We start from the raw sequence: 19,201 nt of genomic DNA, 5'->3' as shown, positions 1-19,201 counted from the left end.
ACAGGTGTCCTGTGCACTTCTTCCACTGGAGGCAGCCTGTTGATTTGTTTGAGCACTTCTGCCATTTTGTGACTAAATGATAAAGACAGTTGAATCCACCTTGCCTCTCACGCGCTCCCTGACTCCTAAACACACCCGGGGGAGACGCGCCCCACTAATTACAAAATCCTGTTTTAGGTGCATGTCCATGTCTCGGTAGGTCTGCAGTTGCTCCATCCTCTTTCTATGTTCAGATGTTGGATTGAACAGAGCTCTGTGAGATGTTCACAGTTTGGGATATTGTTGTAGAACCTAACCTTACTTTAAACCTCTCCTCAACTTTCTCCCTGACCTGTCTGCTTTGTTCCTTAGTCTTCACGATAGTGTTTGTTCTCTAATGGTAAATGGACTGAACTTATATAACGTTTTTCCAGTCATACAGACCGCTCAAAGCACTTTACACTAGAGCCACATTCACTCAATCACACTCACTAACACATTCATACTGGAGGTTAAGTGCCTTGCCCAGGGACACATTAACATATGACAGGAGGAAGCTGAAATAGAACCCGCAAGACGACTTCTCTTCCTACTGAGCCACGGTCGCCTCTACCTCGGAAGCTGTCTGAATACAAATGCACATCACAACTATTTTTTGTTAGTAAAACACTTTCAAAACCATTCATTTTTTTCCTCCTACTTTACAATTATGCACCACTTTGTGTTAGTTTCACATAAAATCCTCAGATTTTGTTTGTAAAGTGACAATGCAAAAAGTTTAATGGTTATGAATACGGTGACAAAGAAATGTAAAGCAGAGCAAAAGAGCATTTTATATAATGAGCAACCTTTACAAAAATACTAGAATAAGTTAAGGTAAGGTAAGTTTATTTATATAGTGCCTTTCAGCAACGAGACACTCAAAACGCTGTACATACAATTACAATACAATCACAAAGCAAATAAACACAGATACAGACACAGAAAAACAAATCAAATGATAAAATCAAACAACAGAGGTAATGTAAAAAGGTAAAATAAAATAAAGAGAATAGAATGACGGACAAGAAAATGAAAGGAAAATTGGACTGAAAACGCAACTAATCATGCCTAGATGGCACAGTCAAAGCCCACTCTAAAGAAATAAGTTTTTAATCTTGACTTAAAGCAACTTAGGGTTTCGGCGCTTTTACATTTTTCTGGCAGTTTATTCCAGATTAGTGGAGCATAAGAACTAAAAGCTGCTTCTCCATGTTTGGTTCTGGTTCTGGTTCTGCAGAGTAGATTTGAGCCAGAAGACCTGAGACGTCTGGGTGGTTGATACACTGACAACAAGTCTGTAATGTATTTTGGTGCTAAGCCATTCAATGATTTATAGACTAACAGAAGTATTTTAAAGTCTATTCTCTGAGCTACAGGGAGCCAGTGTAAGGACTTTGGAACCGGGCCGATGTGCTCCACTTTCTTAGTTCTAGTGAGAACGCGGGCAGCAGCGTTCTGGATCAACTGCAGCTGTCTGATCCACTTTTTAGGCAGACCTGTGAAGACACCGTTGCAGTAATCAATTCTACTAAAGATGAACGCATGAATTAGTTTTTCAAGGTCCTGCTGAGACATTAGTCCTTTAATCCTGGAGATGTTCTTTAGGTGATAGAAGGCCGACCTTGTTACTGTCTGTATGTTCCTCTGAAGGTTCAGGTCTGAGTCCATCACTACACCCAGGTTTGGAGCCTGACTGGTGGTTTCTAGCTGTATTAACTGAAGCTGTGTGCTAACTTTTAAACACTCTTCCTTTGGTCCAAAGATTATTACTTCAGTTTTGTTTTGATTCAGCTGAAGAAAATTTTGGCACATCTAAGCACTGATTTCTTCTAAGCATTTACCCAGCGCTTGAATGGGTTCATAGTTATCTGGTGACATCGTAACATATAGCTAAATGTCATCTGCATAGTTATGATAACTTACGTTGTTGTTTATTATGTAGATATTGAATGGGAGGGACCCTAAGATGGACCCTTGGGGAACACCACATGTGATCTTTGTGCTCTCTGATGTAAAGTTACCTACTGACACAAAAAAGTCCCTGTCCTTCAAGTAGGATTTAAACCAGTTGAGTGCTGTACCAGAAAGGCCGACCCAGTTTTCCAGGTGCTCTAATAAAATGGAGTGATCAACAGTGTCAAATGCTGCACTAAGGTCCAATAATACCAGCACTGTGGTTCTTCCACGGTCTGCATTTATACGTATGTCATTGAACACCTTGACAAGAGCAGTCTCTGTACTGTGGTGAGCAGGAAGCCTGACTGGAAGACATCGAAGCGGTTGGTCGTTGTTAGGAAGTTGTTTAACTGTTGAAACACAGCTTTTTCAATAATCTTACTGATGAAGGGGAGGTTTGATATAGGCCTGTAGTTCTGTAGTAGCAGCTTGTCCAAGTTGCTCTTTTTCAATTGAGGTTTGATAATTGCTGTTTTTAGGGCCTGGAGGAAAACACCTGACAAAAGGGACGTGTTTATTATTTGTGTTAAATCAGATGTTATTACAGGCAAAGCTTTCTGAAGGAAAGCTGTGGGTAAAACATCAAGACTGCAGGAAGAAGAGCTTAGTTGCTGTACGATTTCTTCTAAGATTTTGCAGTTTATTTGGTGAAATTGGGAAATTTTGTCAAAATCAGTTCTAGTTGGAGACAACATTGGTACTGGAGTTGATGTGGATGTGCTGACTGCCTCTCTGATCTTTTGGTTTTTTTCAGTAAAGAATTTAGCAAATTCATTGCAGGTCCTGGTAGAGTGGAGTTCCCCTCACGCAACAAAAATATATTTCTCAATATATTATGTTACAATATATTTCATGTGTGTTCATGTATTGTGAAATGTACATAGTGATATATCAGGATATATTAAATAATAATATACTATATGTATGAAGTGATATATTGCCATATATGGGAAAATACTGCAATTATTGCCGTTTTCATATATTGAGTAAATATATTCCTATATTATTTAATATATTGTTGGATATATTTTAAATATATCCTAAATTGTATGAGATTATATATTGGAAGATGTATTGTAAATGTATGTAAAATTATATGAGACAATGTACCTCAACATACAAGATAATGCATTCACATATATATGGGAAGATATGTCTTACCTATGTTGAAAAATATGTTGATTTAAATTAAATAATATATTTCATATAATTATATATTGTATGCATGGTAAATATGAAATAATCTGATGTACACTGTCATATATTGTCAAATATAACATATTGAACAATACATGAATATAGTTCACATAAACTAAATGAGTTTATTTTAAAAGCAGCAGCTGAAGGGACATTGACCAACAAACAAAACGAAAGGCATGTCTCCATGGTTGTGCATAATGTGCTTAGCAAATGGCAAACTGTTTGCAGGTAGGGATGTACCATGTCAACATCAGCAGTTCCAAGCTAAAACATATTTTCTTTTACAGATGTTATATTTTATGTGATTCAATACGTGGAAAAAACAACTATAAATGAACAAAAATACTTTTAAAAAAACAAAACATTTCCAATAGGACAACTGTCATTGTAATAAAAAAAATTATTTAATGCAACAGAAAACAGAGCAATCACTCACTGGAAAGAACAGAACAACAATACACATTGTTTTGGTTCTAACATGTTAAGTTATCAAGGCTCGCTCTGCAGCCTTGGTCAGTCCTTCAGCTGTCCATGGTCTTTTTCTTCTCCTGGTGTCTTAACTCACAGATCCTTTTGTTTATGGCCGTTCGTATATCCGGAATCTTCGCCCCTGGGTGTTGCTGAACAACTGCCTCTGTAAAAGATAATGAAACAAAGACATTGTTGCAAGAGCAAAGACAAGGTAATATTTTTGTTGTATGCCTAGTACTTGCTCCTCAGTGGGTTACCTAAAATTACTAAAGCCTGAAATCATAACTACCTTCTAAAGGAACTCAGGAAGGACTTAGATTCTCCAATTGGCTTTTATAGTGAGGAGGTTTTATAAATGTATCTACTTTGTTTTCCAGGAAGCATTGTGGTCAGTGAGAGCAAATGTACTTTGCCCTAGCCTGGCATCTGCCTATAGGAGGTGAATTGGTGGTGGGATTTTAATGCTACAACAAGGGATCTATTTTAATGCTGATAAAATGTTTAATGTATTGTAACAAGATATAAAAATCACTTTATATCTAAAACAATATCAAAACTGTTAAAGCTTTCTATTCATCCATTAGTTTCGCTATTATTTGTGTTCCCATTTACAATAACTGCTAAATATATTATTCTATTAAATATTTATTCTTACCGAGTAAAGCTTTAAGCTTTTTGGGGTCCAGAGGCTGACGTCGCTCTGCAGATGGATTGACCTTGTTGACCCCTCCCGTCAGGTTGGACTTCAGCAGGACATCAACGCTGAACAGGCCCAGCAAAAGGGTGCGGGCCATTCCTTTCGCTGTGGGTTGTGCTTTTGCAGTCTCCCAACAATGGGCAGACACTCTGGTGGAGTCATCATTCCCTAGTTGCACCTTATTAATTGTAAGAAAGACAAACAGGAATACAAAAAAAAAAAAAAAAAACAACAACCAGTGAATGAATGTTTTATGTTTTTAACTGATCGTTACAAAAATGCACTTACTGATGCTGGTTTGGGAGATGCGAGTTGAGCAGGTGATGGTTGAGCAACACTGGTCTCATATTTACTTTCACCTTGAGCTCTCTGTGATCTTATCCGAAACGAGGGTCTTCACAGCCACTAATAGTGATGGAATGTCTGGAAAATATGGCCCACATAATTTACTACAACAGGAATCCAAACAAGTTGTAAGTGCTTAAGATCTGAAGAACAAAATACACCTCCACTCATTTTTTGGTGTCTTTAAGTCTAATGGTGCGTTCACACCAAACGCGGAATCTGCGAATATTTCGCCTCGTTTGTGTGCTTTTGCCCGCTTGACATTCCCCATGAACTCTGTCTTGCAGCAATGAATTTGTAGTTTTTCTGTTGGGTAAAAATATTCAAATCAACTATATATATATATATATATATATGATCAAAACACCTGTAATGAAAAGAACCCCATTACCTTTTTTGCAACTTGTTCAACAGTTTCCTTAGGTGTGTCAATGAAGAGTTTGTTGAGTACCCTCTTTCTCTTCTTGCTCATTGGTAGGTTCTCTTGCAAGTTTCTGCTCAGCAATCTTAAGTATAGACTCTTTTTCTGTTGAGGTGAAACAGTTTAGTATTCTTATTCACACAAATCCTAGCTGACATTTGTCAATTTAGGTCTTTAATTAATGTTTCACTGCCAATTAAAAATTAATATGAAGTGACACTATGTGACTAATGGCTGTTAGCTAGCTAGCTAAAAGTTCAAATGAAGCGGGAATTGTCCAATAATCACGCGAGGCCTGCTTCATTTGCTAACTAGCTAGCTAACGGTTGCTAAAATAATAATAGCAAATAGCTAGCTAGCTGACAGCTGTTATTCATATCAGTCCAGCTTCATTTGAATTTTCTGCTAGCTACCTAACGTTATCTAGCTCTTGACTAGCTTGTGGAGAAGGTTTTTAAATCCACGTTTGGTGACCGTGTGAATAGGCACCATGTCCTTGGTAATGTAGTACGTTATGGCAGTCCTTATCTCCCGGTGTCTTTTACTGCTCATGTCATATGGAGTTACACTGGCAAAGGATGCTGTAATTGTTGACTGTTTGCTAATGTGGGCCTGAGCATCACTTTCACCTGACTTTTTTGGGTTAGGGTTAAACCCTCCTGTAACTGTAGCATCTGATCAGATGCTACAGTTACAGGAGGGTTTGTTAACCTGTTGACCGTGGCAAATAATGCACGAGCATTGTTAATGTTTTTGCTGATGATCTCAGAAAAGAAAGATTCCCTTGCATTTTTCAGTTGTAGGTTATATCTGTACAGGTCCTTCTCAAAATATTAGCATATTGTGATAAAGTTAATTATTTTCCATAATGTCATGATGAAAATTTAACATTCATATATTTTAGATTCATTGCACACTAACTGAAATATTTCAGGTCTTTTATTGTCTTAATACGGATGATTTTGGCATACAGCTCATGACAACCCAAAATTCCTATCTCACAAAATTAGCATATCATTAAAAGGGTCTCTAAACGAGCTATGAACCTAATCATCTGAATCAACGAGTTAACTCTAAACACCTGCAAAAGATTCCTGAGGCCTTTAAAACTCCCAGCCTGGTTCATCACTCAAAACCCCAATCATGGGTAAGACTGCCAACCTGACTGCTGTCCAGAAGGCCACTATTGACACCCTCAAGCAAGAGGGTAAGACACAGAAAGAAATTTTTGAACGAATAGGCTGTTCCCAGAGTGCTGTATCAAGGCACCTCAGTGGGAAGTCTGTGGGAAGGAAAAAGTGTGGCAGAAAACGCTGCACAACGAGAAGAGGTGACCGGACCCTGAGGAAGATTGTGGAGAAGGGCCGATTCCAGACCTTGGGGGACCTGCGGAAGCAGTGGACTGAGTCTGGAGTAGAAACATCCAGAGCCACCGTGCACAGGCGTGTGCAGGAAATGGGCTACAGGTGCCGCATTCCCCTGACCTGGGCTACAGAGAAGCAGCACTGGACTGTTGCTCAGTGGTCCAAAGTACTTTTTTCGGATGAAAGCAAATTCTGCATGTCATTCGGAAATCAAGGTGCCAGAGTCTGGAGGAAGACTGGGGAGAAGGAAATGCCAGAATGCCAGAAGTCCAGTGTCAAGTACCCACAGTCAGTGATGGTCTGGGGTGCCGTGTCAGCTGCTGGTGTTGGTCCACTGTGCTTTATCAAGGGCAGGATCAATGCAGCTAGCTATCAGGAGATTTTGGAGCACTTCATGCTTCCATCTGCTGAAAAGCTTTATGGAGATGAAGATTTCATTTTTCAACACGACCTGGCACCTGCTCACAGTGCCAAAACCACTGGTAAATGGTTTACTGACCATGGTATCACTGTGCTCAATTGGCCTGCCAACTCTTCTGACCTGAACCCCATAGAGAATCTGGGATATTGTGAAGAGAACGTTGAGAGACTCAAGACCCAACACTCTGGATGAGCTAAAGGCCGCTATCGAAGCATCCTGGGCCTCCATAAGACCTCAGCAGTGCCACAGGCTGATTGCCTCCATGCCACGCCGCATTGAAGCAGTCACTTCTGCAAAAGGATTCCTGACCAAGTATTGAGTGCATAACTGTACATGATTAATTGAAGGTTGACATTTTTTGTATTAAAAACACTTTTCTTTTATTGGTCGGATGAAATATGCTAATTTTGTGAGATAGGAATTTTGGGTTTTCATGAGCTGTATGCCAAAATCATCTGTATTAAGACAATAAAAGACCTGAAATATTTCAGTTAGTGTGCAATGAATCTAAAATATATGAATGTAAAATTTTCATCATGACATTATGGAAAATAATGAACTTTATCACAATATGCTAATATTTTGAGAAGGACCTGTATAGTCTCTCTTTATAGATCATATAGTGAACCTGGAGTCCAGTCTTTCTCCACCTGCGTTCAGCTTTTCGACACTCATTTTTTTCACATCTGACTGGTGGAGCACTTCTCCATGAAGACATTTTCTTACCAGAAACGACTTTCACTTTAATTGGAGCAATTGAATCAATGATGTCCGAGATTTTAGAATGAAAGTTATCTACCAGCTCATCTACAGTGTTACAGGGCAAAGTGGAGGTAGAAGAGTAAATCTGGTTAAAGGTTTCAGCAGCACCGTCCTTAAAGATGCATTTTCTTATAATGTCTCTTTGGCAAACTGAGTCATTGCAGATGATGCTTTCAAAAATAACAGAAAAGCGGTCAGATAGAGCAACATCAGTTACAGACACCTGTTTAGACCCTTAGTGATGATCAAGTCCAAAATATGTCCCTGTTTGTGCGTTTGCTGTTTAACATGTTGAGTCAAACCAACATTTCTAAGAGTGTCACATAGATCTATTGCACTTCTGTCTTCAGGATTGTCCATGTGAATGTTGAAGTCTCCCACAATAATTAAACAGTCATAATAAACACAAATCACAAATAAAAGCTCATTAAAATCACTGATAAAGTTTGTTTTGGACTTAGGAGGCCTGTAAATATTCAAGAACATGGTTCGGACCGGGCTCTTGACCTGGAGAGCCAAATATTCAAAAGAGTCAAATTTGGCCAGAAATACTTTTATACACTCTAATAAATCTTTAAACAAAGTGCCCCCCCCCCCCCCCCCCCCACCCCCCCACCCCTTCACCTTTTCTTTGCTGTCTGCTCTCACAAAGAAAATTGTAGTTCGGAGGCGTCGCCTCTATCAGAATGGGAGCTTCATTAAATTAATGTAACCATGTTTCTGTTAAAAACAGAACATCAAGATCGTGGTCAGTAATGAAGTCATTGATTAACAATGATTTTCCTGACAGAGATCTAATGTTCAATAAAGCCAGTTTATATGACTTAGTTGCTGATATTAACTCTGTGTCTGGTTGTACCTGACACTTTATGGCTTTTTTCGATTGTTTATTACTGTCTCTTATCCTTTTAGCTTTGTTCTTTCTGTCTCGTATAAGCACAGAGATTTTACAACTATCTCCTATTAGGGGCCCAAGTTTTTCCTGGACATGCTCATTTCTGATAGAGTTACCACTGGGGCCCAGACTGTATCACAGAGAAGTGATTTGAAGGTCCTGATTAGGAGGAGATAGATTAGGAGGTGGTGGAGGTCTGCAGCATTTGGAAGATGTTGGTTTAGTAGCAGGGCCTCGGCCCCGGGGGGTGTTGAACAGAGAAGATGTCAGAGTCATTTGGGTCCCGATTTTAAGAGGTCCTTTCATGTTATCAGAATCCAGTAAAGCAAAAAGCGGGCTCAGTGGGGAGACGGGAGAGTTCTGTGCGGTCTGGGTCTGGAGTGAGGGGGGTTTACCGGGGGTGACGGTCTGGGTCTGGGGGGATGGGGGTATAATGGGGGGGTCCACTTCTCCTGTGGATTTTGACGGGGAGACCTTTTGTGATGACCTCTCTTTCTCAGCCAACTGGCTGATTGTCTCTGCTGGAGCTGATGGAGGCAGCATTATCATTGTTGTTGATGCTCCATGTTCTCTGCTGAAGGTCGAAGCTGCTGGCGGATTATTTACTGAATAGAATAGATTAGATGTGAGAAGTCTGGCTCCTGTTTTGTTCAAACAGAAACCATGTTGCTTGAAGAGTTGTCTTTTTTCCCAAAAAATATTAAAGTTGTCAATGAAGTTCACAGGTGTGGTGACACATGTTTTTTTCAACCACTTATTAATCATCAGATGTCTGGAAAAAATCTCATCTCCACAGAAAATCGGTGCACAGGGTCTGCTGAGAAACACCTTGATATTGCAACCTCCAACAATATTCAGAAGACAAGTGAAATCCTCCTTCAATCCTTTTGATTTTTTCTTAGCCACGTCATCCATGGCTCCACAGTGTATAATAAGGTTTTCTAGAGACGGGCGCTTTTCTGTGATTACAAGAATATTCTCTGAAACAATAGAGTGAATTTATTGCTTGAAATTCTCACATCTCTTGTGTGTGTGTTTCAAATCTGCCAGGTAGTCGGATTCCAGAGAAGTTTTAATCCTACATATGACAATGATCAAAAGAGTTTGGCAGTAAACTTATCTGTCTTTGGCAAGTCGAAAATGAACATTTAATAATAGTAATTGGTATGGAGAGGTACAACAACGTTGTTAATGCACCCTCAGGCTGCCTTGTTTTACTACTTATTAAAGTACAGTTTTGAACGTGAACTACAGGTCTAATTAAGAACCTTTGTGTTTCAGCTAACTATTAATGTCCTTATTAGGTTATTCTAATATTACAGTACTTTTGGCCAGTGATCAAGAACTGGGCAGTATTTATTCTTTTTTAGTATAATAGTAGCCAGACCCATAGGAAACAACTCTCTGTATGGTCTTTATTCTGAGCCAAACAAATGGAGAAGTATGGAAGAAATATGTTGAAATAAGCTTGAAATAAGCATAAATATAAAGACTGCTAATGCTGCTTTATAAAACAGTCTGCTGGACATAGAAGATGCATTTGCATGCTGATTTAAAGAGGTCACTGAGCTAAGATACTGAAAAGCAGAATGGAAAATTACTAAAAGCACATAGTTTAAGCATGTGTTTGTGATCGTACTGTTTTCACATCATCATCTCCCTCCAGACTCTGACCTCGCTGTAGTTTTGTGACTGATGAAAATCTGTTGTTTTGACCCAATTACACTGTCCATGTTAGATACATTTTGGAGAAAAATAAAGTCTTACCTATCTACTCAGTACTGAAAGCTTTGTGTCGTTGATCTGCCACTGCTTTATCACATCTGTTATTTTCTTTTACACTTTTCTCTTTCCGGATTCTAAAACTTGGACACTAAAGTAAATCAGTCAATAAGGGGTGTGAAACATTTTTTTTCTGAAATATTACAGGACGATGAGCACCAGCTCCCCCGTGACCTCGTGAAGAAGCAGATATAGAAAATGGATGGATGAATGGATATTACAGGACTTATCCTAAGTTGATAAATAATTTATCAATATTGAAGTTATGATTTATCATCACACGTAAAAGGGTGATGGGACAAAATACAACTTCCTTTTTTAGTTTTGCTGCTTTAGATGTTTTTGGATGATGGTCTGTAAAAACACAGAAAATCTTTTTTAGATTTATTATCCATATAAGATTTAAAGAAATGCAAAAACGGTTATGGTTTATATCTCACAGAAAATCTTTTTTAGATTTTTTATCCATATAAGGTTTAAAGAATGCAAAAACGGTTATGGTTTATATCTCTTTTTAATTCTTTTATTACCTAACTTATGTTGTAGAAAAATGTGTATCCAGAGACTGATGATTGTCACTCAGATTCAGCTTTATTTTAATCTTGCAAGAGAGGATTTTTTACAGCATTGGAGATGTGCTGCCAAATCGTTCTGCCTAGACAAAGCAAAGGTTCTCCTTATAAGCTACAACAGTTTTCAAGGTAACTCTCATGAGACCCAGAGAGATGAGGTGAAACCTGTTGTCCTAGACATAATTTTAACAGTGTGGCATACATATTATCTCACACAGCTGCAAGGAGAAGGCTGAGAAACCATTACTCTAAGACTAAATAGGAGAAGAATGGAACAACACTGAGGGGTTCTAATACTTTTGTCAGTTCCTGTAGAGTATCAAGGAGCAAATCAAGCAAGGCACTAAAAATTTCTATAACAATCCACCGTCTTTGATCATGATGAAACAAGTTTCATATGTTATCGAACACCCAAGAAAATTTTCACTGAATGACAATGAAGGAAAGTACAAGAAAATTAATTTCAAAAATGTGAATTGATTAGTAATACAATGAATAATAAAAACGAATCAAAAATTGATTATATGAAACTAGTAATAAAAATTTACTAAATATTGTAAAATGAATAATGAAACATTATTACAAAGCTAAAAATTACCGCAAATCGATTATTACTGTCATCCTCTTTGTTGGAAACAATTTGTCATTCTGATGGAAACAAAACATCTCTTCAATCAACAACCTTTTAAGGAATGATCATATAAAATGAATACACAAATAATATAAAGAATTCAAACACTCAAAAAAATTAAATGAAGAAAATATAGTAGAGAAAAATTAAATCATGAGTTATCTACCCTGTGCGTGTTCGGTACACATCTACATCATTAGAATTAGGAGGATTATTTGAATAGATGCTAATTGAATATTGGTAAATTTCCTTTTCAGCTAACAACACGTCTAAGGCCATTCTGTTTTGCCAAGACATAAGAGAACTGGGGGATAATTGGTCAGTTACGCCGACCATTACATCTCTGGTAATGTTTGCTAAGCGCTGCATATTGTAGTGGACATAATTAATGCAATCAACATTTTTGTTAGGAGTAATTGTTGGAATAATTTAATATAGATTTATCTTATATTTTCTCCTATTCTTTAACTTGACTATTTGATTTTTATAACCTTTCATGATGTTTGTGTGAGTAAAGGATGTGATGAGTTCGTCTGCAGGCAAACATCAAAAGTGGAGCTGAGGAGGAAGCAGTCCGCAGTTGAGGAGGTCATAAAAGATGAAGGCTGATTGTGCTGAAGGGACAACACACTGATCTTAGGATGGGGGGAGACTGTGGAAGTGTGTTGTTAAAAGATAATGGTGTTTATGACCTGTTTACGATGCAGCTGTTTTTCCCATCCTAAGAGAGTAACGATCTTTGTAACTAGGTACCCCTGAAAAGATAATAAAAAGAGAGGGTCGGACAGATGGTTTTCAGAGCGGTAGAGAGATTTGTAACTGAACACAATAACTAATTATTTGTCTTTCTCTTCATTTTGTGATGTTATAAGTATTTTAGGTTGTTTAAACCTGACAGTAATCCAAAGAAATATTGATTTAAACCCATTGACTATAGGATTGGCAAACTTATACTCATCTGGAACACCATGTGGAACCCCAATAACATCGAAATAAGTGGGATTGTTATGTCTGAAAGAAAAATCCACTGCACGTTTATGACAAATGATCGAGGATGAAGAAGTTGGCAGATGTCCAAGAAAAGCCACTGGTAGAGCTAATCTAACTAAAGTACATGTTCCTGACCAAGAAGAAGGCAAATAATTAAACAGTGTCTTCCCACCACAATGCCAGAAGAGGTCAGCACATGCATGAAAGAGTGAACTAGCATTATCCCAGGAGCTGCGTGAAGCTGACACCCCACCCACTTGAAAAATTCCAGCAAATAGACAGAATGGTTAGTGCTTCGTTTGTGCAGGTTTGTGCCGTTAAAATTTTTGTTTGTGCTGTTTTGGTTTCTGAGATATTAAAGATTATTTTTTAGGTCATCCAGAGGTCACCATCCCCCCATTTTACTCCGAATTGAACCGGAGTGGGCTCATTTTTCAGTGCTTCGTTTGTGCAGGTTTGTGCCGTTAAAATTTTCGTTTGTGCTGTTTTATTTTCTGAGATATTATAAGTTTTAATTTCGGCCGATGACGTCACCATCCTCCCATTTTACTCCGAATTGAACCGGAGTGGGCTCATTTTTTAGTGCTTCGTTTGTGCAGGTTTGTGCCGTTAAAATTTTCGTTTGTGCTGTTTTAATATCTGAGATATTATAAGTTTTAATTTTGGCCGATGACGTCACCATCCCCCCATTTTACGCCGAATTGAACCGGAGTGGGCTCATTTTTTAGTGCTTCGTTTGTGCAGGTTTGTGCCGTTAAAATTTTCGTTTGTGCTGTTTTATTTTCTGAGATATTATAAGGTTTAATTTCGGCCGATGACGTCACCATCCCCCCATTTTACGCCGAATTGAACCGGAGTGGGCTCATTTTTTAGTGCTTCGTTTGTGCAGGTTTGTGCCGTTAAAATTTACGTTTGGGCTGTTTTGGTTTATGAGATATCAAATAATATATTTTTTTAGGTCATCCAGAGGTCACCATCCCCCCATTTTGCTCCAAATTGAACCGGAGTGGTCTACCTTTTTAATGCTGTTTGTGCCGCTTTTATGTACAAGCTATATAATTTTCTTTCAGGCGATCACTGACGACTTAAATCGATGACGTCTATGGCCTGCGCTGAACATCATCACCACCAAGCAAGCAGTTATTAATTTCGTGTTTTTCTTTCATCATGCAAGTTAAATTGTGTTTTTATCCGATGTTGTAAAATGTATGCCTTGTTATAGTGTTTTGCACTTTATTCCTTAATAAAGATTATGAAACTTTTTTGGTCTCAAAGAAATTTGCTTTAAATATGTCTACTAAGTCACCAATACATTTATCTTTCTACACAGTAATTCAATATTGTCCTCTCACAAATGGGGAAAAATCCACCAGCTGCAGCTACACATTCCTTGCCCAAAACCTGACATGGTCTGCGACCACTATGATGTAATGTTTATAATTTCAATAACTGTTCTGTGTTACTGTTGTGGTTTTAATAATCTAATTCAGCTCGTGTATGCTGGACAAAAGCGGAAGTGCGAGTAGGTCATTGGCTCAAAGTTCATAACCAAGTAATTTACTTTTTGTTCAAATAAAATTTTAAAATGCATCAAGCATTAATTTCTAATTTCTGACATTAAATGTAAGAATTTTTAAAAGCGCTTGGCAACTTTGATATACTAAGTTCTCACGCAATGTCATAGGGATTGGCTCCACCCACGTACTGACCCCCACCACTTACCTTGTTTTGGCCGTAATTTAAACGTTTTACTACTTGTACAAGGTAAGTAAGCTAATAATGTTTAGGTTTTAGATAAAACACTGTTTTTTAAAAGTCCAGACTTTTAAAAAATGTTGAAACAAAGATTCGGCAAGGCTTCATTTTGCAGCTATTCCATTCATTTTTAGTCATTGATGTTTAGGCACATCAGTAGACTCCACAGAACTAAGACACATTTTTAAAGTTGAACAGATACTTCAATTGAAAATTCACAAGACAAGTAGTAGTAAAAAATTCAACATTTAAAATAAAATAAAAACATACTATAATTACAACACAGCATAAATGGCATACAGATTTGAGAGAACAATTTAAACTGAGTTTTTGAGTTGTGATAGAATGCTGAAATATCAATGTTTTGTGGCTTTGGGAGATTATATAGGCCAGAATAATATTTTGATTAATGCTAATCAAAGCCTTTTCGTTCTTTAACTAGATGCCTCGACAGCCATCAATAGACAGGGATTCCCTTATTGCAGTTCTCTGCAGTTCAAAAGAGGATATCCTTCTAAATGGCAAAATAGCCACTCCAGCTGCCACTATTTGGACAGTATTAAGTCAGCAGCTGGAAAACAAGATGTCCCCAAAAGCCCTGTACACTTTTGTAAAATCTAACAGACACAACATCTGGTCATGTTTGGAGATCAGTGAGCAGGAAAGTGATCGTGAGAGCAGTGTGGACACAGAGTTTGACTCTGGCTCCATTTCTCCTGGACAAGACGACTTCTCAGGTTTTCAGCTTGAAGTTCCTTTTGAGGAATGGATCAAATTTGTACCTGAGAAAGTGGAATATAATGACAAGTTTTCATCATCTGGCAAAAGGGAATACATGATTTTGAAGCCTGGCACTTGGAGTCATGTAATTAACCACCTGATTTGGAAAAAGATCAAAAGCACATGTACATTTGTGTTCCAGAGAGCAAAGGTTTATCCAACTGTCACAAACAAATATATAGATATCAAAGGCTTCTGTAAAGAGTGTCAAGGCCATATTAAAATGACTTGTGCTAGAGAGCCAAAGGTAAACAGCCAAATGCTGCTTCAGTGCTCCATCGAAGACATTGATATCTCCCTGCACACTGGGCAATCCAAGAGGTTCATGTCTGGAAATCTTCGTGCACAGATTTCAAAAGAGCTGTGTGAGGGCAGGATGGAGCCGGCTGTGTGGAGGTCAGCGAAGGCATCAGATTTGATGGATATTGGAGATGCTGAGCCAAGTCACCTTCCAAATTTGGCCACCCTACGAAAAGCTAAGCAGGAGAGAAGAGATTTGGAATTAGGTGACAAAGATCCCATTTTGTCTTTGCAGTTATTAAAATATAGCACACCTCACAGTGGTAGTATAAGAGACATTGGTCTAGACAAGTTCTTCTGCCACTATTGGAGTCAAACATGTGTATAAGGCATTGTCCAAAAAATGCCCCTCAGTAGTTTGCTTTGACGCAACTGGCTCAGTTGTGAGAAGACTGGTGAGACCAAATGGTACATCTGGCCACATCTTCTTATATCAAGGTGTTCTGACAGGGGACAACTGCTCAGTCCCAGTTGTGCAAATGCTGTCAGAGAGACACGACATTAATGCAATTGCAACATGGCTGACAGAATGGCTTCGTACAGGTGCTGCTATACCAAAGGAAGCCGTGAGTGACTTTTCTCTGGCTATTCTTGGTGCTCTGGTGAAGGCCTTCACTCCTTACCCCGATCTGAAGACATACATTAACAAATGCTTCCGTTTGCTACTTGGGAACCAGTCTGCAAAACTTCCTCCTTGTTTTATCAGGGTTGATGTGGCACACTGCATAAAGATGATCTGTCAGTGGGACTGCCTGAAAAACAAGTCACACCGTGTCAAAGATTTCTTTGTCAGGGCAATAGCAAAGCTTCTTCAATCACAGTGCTTGGACCATGCAAAACACCTAATACATGCCATCACTGTTGTGGCCCTCAGTGAGGCAGAGGGTGATGATAGTTCTGGAGTCCCTCTCGAATCAGAGATGTGCAACAAATATCTAAAAACCCAGATCACAGAAGACTCCATCATCATTCCAGCTGAAGATCCAAATGAAATGCATCAAGTGGATTCTTTTGACGAGATCCAGACTGACCTACGCGGCTGGGTATCAAACATATGCGAGGAGAGCAGGTCACTTGCTGCAGCCAATGGGGATAGGGACAACATCCATTTCCTCCCTGATATTGTTCCACACATAATAAGACTAGCAAGTTACTTACCACTTTGGACAGGAGTAATGGTCCCCCTCTTCAAAAGCACCAACCTCACAGCAAGCTCAGCCACTGTTGAAGCAGAATTTAAAAATGTAAAGCATGGCCTTTTTAAACACGAGAACTTACCCATTCGAGTTCATCGTTTTATTTCTCGTCATCTTTCCTTTATAGAAGGAAATATGCGGATTTGTTCTGCAAAAGCGAAAAATGATGAGGAAACATCTGGATTAGCAAAAGTTTCCGAAACAAACTCTGTATCCATGACTACCCACAGTGCTGAAGCCAAGAGAAGAATGGATTCTCACCATTCTGTAGAATCCGATGAAACCACAAACATTCCTCCAACAGATGAAGACGTGGTTGAAAACTGGAGGGGACTAATTCTTCCACCCAAAAAAAGGAAGAGAACTTCTTATCTCACTTCCTGCACTGAATGGCTCCATGCAGATCCATCTTTTGGGGCAAAAACAGTGAAAGTGGGACTATTAAAAAATGGAAACCTGCATCAACCGATTAGAGTTGGGAAATCAACAATCTCTGTTCTGAACACATGTGCATTTGATGCGTTTTGTCAGTGCTTATGCTGTGCTTTCTGTGACAGCTCAGCATTTCAAAATGTTGTCAGGAACAACAGTGACAACCCCATCTTGCTGCTGGTAAAAGCCATTGCAACAGATGGTGTGACCCCAAAGATCTATTCACAGAGGGCAGAGCTGCTTAGTGCAATGTTTGAAAAAATCCAGTTGAGGTCTGGTGCCCATCAAATCGATGCCCAGTGCAATATCTCCACGGTCATTGGAAAAACAATGAGAAATATATCCAGCGTTTACATCTCAAAACACTGCTCTTCACAGTTCTGCCAGCTAAACAAAGGAACAACAAGGGAAGTACCATTTGTTTCTGCTGACATTTCTGTGCTGATGGACTGTGGCATGGCTCAGCTTGACATTTCAGTGGAAAATGGACTCTTCCTTCCGGAGTCTCCCTGCCTTCGCCCACTACCGAAGGAATCAGAATGTCCACTTGAATTCAAAACAGGAGCCAGCACCTCAGAAAAAATGCTCTGTGCTGGAACTGTTACTCACAGCTACAGCATTGGAGAAATAACATGGATTGACACTGACCTTGCAAACACAACTTAGTTTCCTTTGAGTGAATTTCCCCCCACTGTTGCTCTCCAAGGAAAGACATTCTCTTTGAGAGGAGTCATCGCTTTCAAGGGAAGCTTGACTAAAGATGGTCTGGGACATTACACTGCATACTGCCGAAGAGCTCCATGTGTGTGGGAGCTTTATGATGACCTGGCAAATATAGTGAAGACTGTGTCTGAAAAGAAGACAATACAACCACATGCAGTGTTATACACAGGAGACTGAATGCTGTGAATCAACACATTTTGGGGGAAAATTTCTGAGAAGCCCAGATCAAAAGGCAAATACATTTTGCCATGGTTTGATATTCCTGACCAGAAATAGGTTCTATTTTAATGTTCTTTGTTACAAGTTCTTAGATGGTTAAGTATGCCATATTTTGCCTGTGGTGATTTATAACATAAAGTTAATTTTCCAAATCAGAAGTATTTATTCTTCTTTGAAAGTATAATGTAGATTACATTTTCAAACAGTAACTTGGTTATGCGTGATCTCAGAAGTCATGGTTACCTCTCTCAATTAATTAGAATAGAAAACCTTTATTGTTCCACAACAGGAACATTTGAGTGTGTCAGCACCAAACCATAAGGCAATGAAAGTACACAAGTTCATATTTATCTAAAAAAGTAGAAAACTTACCCAAACTAAAAGCTATAAGAAACAAAGTGCAAAAAACAATCACAAAAAGGCTGAAAGGGATTTACAATAAAAGAGAGGAAAAATACAATACTGTGCAGTTATCAGTAAGGTATAGGTTATATATATTAAATTAGGCGTGCAGAACAATCAGGTGACAGTGGTGACAGCATTTATGTAAACACTTGATCAGATAAAAACTTGATCAGATAAAAACTTCAATATTGGCATGAAAGTAGAAAACCTATTGTTTGTTGGAAGCAGTGATGGTTAGTCTATAAAGTCTAACAGCAGCTCTGATCTGCAAAAAAAGTACTTTTGTCCACTTAAGGTAAAGCTTCACTTAGGCTAAAGTACCTCTCCATGTCTTTACTAGCTTCATGTATGGGATGGGAAATACTGTCCAACTATGAATATATTGGTCATGTGCCCACCTCATGGTGGTGATGATGTTCAGCGCAGGCCATAGACGTCATCGATTTAAGTCGTCAGTGATCGCCTGAAAGAAAATTATATAGCTTGTACATAAAAGCGGCACAAACAGCATTAAAAAGGTAGACCACTCCGGTTCAATTTGGAGCAAAATGGGGGGATGGTGACCTCTGGATGACCTAAAAAAATATATTATTTAATATCTCATAAACCAAAACAGCCCAAACGAAAATTTTAACGGCACAAACCTGCACAAACGAAGCACTAAAAAATGAGCCCACTCCGGTTCAATTCGGAGTAAAATGGGGGGATGGTGACGTCATCGGCCGAAATTAAACCTTATAATATCTCAGAAAATAAAACAGCACAAACGAAAATTTTAACGGCACAAACCTGCACAAACGAAGCACTAAAAAATGAGCCCACTCCGGTTCAATTCGGCGTAAAATGGGGGGATGGTGACGTCA

General features: G+C 38.7%; 1 long non-coding RNA gene across 1 annotated transcript; it reads right to left on the bottom strand.

Moving 5' to 3' along the window:
• Positions 1–16,999: 16,999 nt before the first annotated feature.
• LOC124867436 lies at positions 17,000–18,841 on the bottom strand. The gene is made up of 3 exons (XR_007038055.1): positions 18,660–18,841; positions 17,640–17,841; positions 17,000–17,513 (listed from the first exon to the last, which is right to left on the bottom strand). It is a non-coding gene; the product is annotated as an uncharacterized LOC124867436 (long non-coding RNA).
• Positions 18,842–19,201: the final 360 nt, after the last annotated feature.

This window comes from Girardinichthys multiradiatus, chromosome 4 (genome assembly GCF_021462225.1).
Source record: "Girardinichthys multiradiatus isolate DD_20200921_A chromosome 4, DD_fGirMul_XY1, whole genome shotgun sequence".
NCBI lineage: Eukaryota > Metazoa > Chordata > Actinopteri > Cyprinodontiformes > Goodeidae > Girardinichthys > Girardinichthys multiradiatus.
The sequence above is the reverse complement of the archived record's forward strand: the minus strand, read 5'-3'. Positions and strand labels throughout refer to the sequence as shown.